The sequence below is a fragment of the Macaca nemestrina genome, chromosome 10 (genome assembly GCF_043159975.1).
Source record: "Macaca nemestrina isolate mMacNem1 chromosome 10, mMacNem.hap1, whole genome shotgun sequence".
In the NCBI taxonomy this organism is placed as follows: domain Eukaryota; kingdom Metazoa; phylum Chordata; class Mammalia; order Primates; family Cercopithecidae; genus Macaca; species Macaca nemestrina.
In genome coordinates this window covers 25995486-25996912 of record NC_092134.1, presented here as the reverse complement: position 1 = coordinate 25996912, position 1427 = coordinate 25995486, and the positions used below count along the sequence as shown (strand labels likewise).

Genomic DNA, 1427 nt, shown 5'->3' with positions numbered 1-1427 from the left:
CAAGGAATAAGAAATGAAATATAGCATCCTCAGGAGAGAAACCAGGAACCAAATTGTTGGAATCTAGGCACATGTGCCATCTCCCAGGAGCTACTGAATCTTTCTTACAACATCCTGTGTATTTCTCTGTGTACATTTTCCCTTCTCTACGCTGTGCGGACTGATCTCAGCTTTCTTCAGTTCCCTTCTACCTCTCACTATTTCCCACTCTGGACTTTTCTACACTCCAGCTTTCCATAGGAAGTCCACTGGGTTAGTTTTTCTGTGTCCTAGTGCCATGTTTCTGGGAGAAGAACTGGATCAACTGAGCTTAGATCCAGTGTTCACCCATGGTCTAGTGATTCGTGATCAGGATGTGAGACTGGACAAATGGCACAAACATGGCTCCAGGCCTACCCTTTCAGCCCTGTATGGGGATGATTCCTAGAGAGAGGGCCTGCAGGAGAGCAAACACCCCAAAACATATGAGCTACAAGCGCCTAGCACAAGTAGGAGCACAAAAAATATTAGCTTCCATCCCTCCCCACTCTCCTAATTCTAGCAGAGCAGGTTTCCATGAGGAGCCCATACACAAGCATGATTGTTCTATATTTTTACCTTTGCTTGGGCTATACCTCTTATTAAGAATATCCTAATTCCACCCAAGTACTAATCAGGCCTGACCCTGCTTAGCTTCCGAGATCAAACTTGATCGGGCACATTCAGGGTGGATGAAAATCCTTACTTTGAAAATAAAGTTCTCTACAAAGAATTTCATCTGAATGAGAATGGTGATCTATCTTCAAATTCCACTGAAATCAAATGGAAATCTGGAAAGGATTTGATGAAATGTTCAAGTCAAATGCAGAAGAAAGACAGCAGAAAGAGGCAGCATGAAGAACCAGAGAGCTTCTTTACCTGGTTTTCATTCTGATGCAGGTGCTGATGAGTTAGGAGAGGTCATTGAAGATGACATTTGGCCAAAACCATTACCGTACTACTTGGTTCCTGATATGGACGACGAAGAAGAAGGAGCAGAAGATGGTGATGATGAAGAAGATGAGGAAGGATTAGAAGATATTGATGAAGAAGGGAGTGAGGATGAAGGTGAAGATGATGATGATGAAGGAAAGGAAGGAGAGGGGGATGAAGGAGAAGATGACTAATAGAACACTGAGAGATTCTAACTTTCCTTTTTTAAAAATTTTCTCCAGTCCCTGGGAGCAAGTTGCAGTTTTGTTGTTGTTGTTGTTGTTTTCTCTCTCAGTCACCCTGTTCTTGAGGTCTCTTTCCTCAACTTATTTTGGGGGAAATACCTTGAGCAGAATACAGTGGGAAGTCTCTACCCCTTTCTGCTCGAAATTCATTTTTATTGCTTACTATCTGAATAAAAACTGTATGGAATCAACACCACGAAGCTCTGCGGGAAGAAAGAAAAGCCCGCTCCC

General features: G+C 42.8%; 1 pseudogene; it reads left to right on the top strand.

The window, feature by feature from the left end:
- Positions 1 to 277: 277 nt before the first annotated feature.
- On the top strand, positions 278 to 1145 carry LOC105497738 (protein SET-like; annotated as a pseudogene).
- The last annotated feature ends 282 nt before the right edge of the window (positions 1146 to 1427 follow it).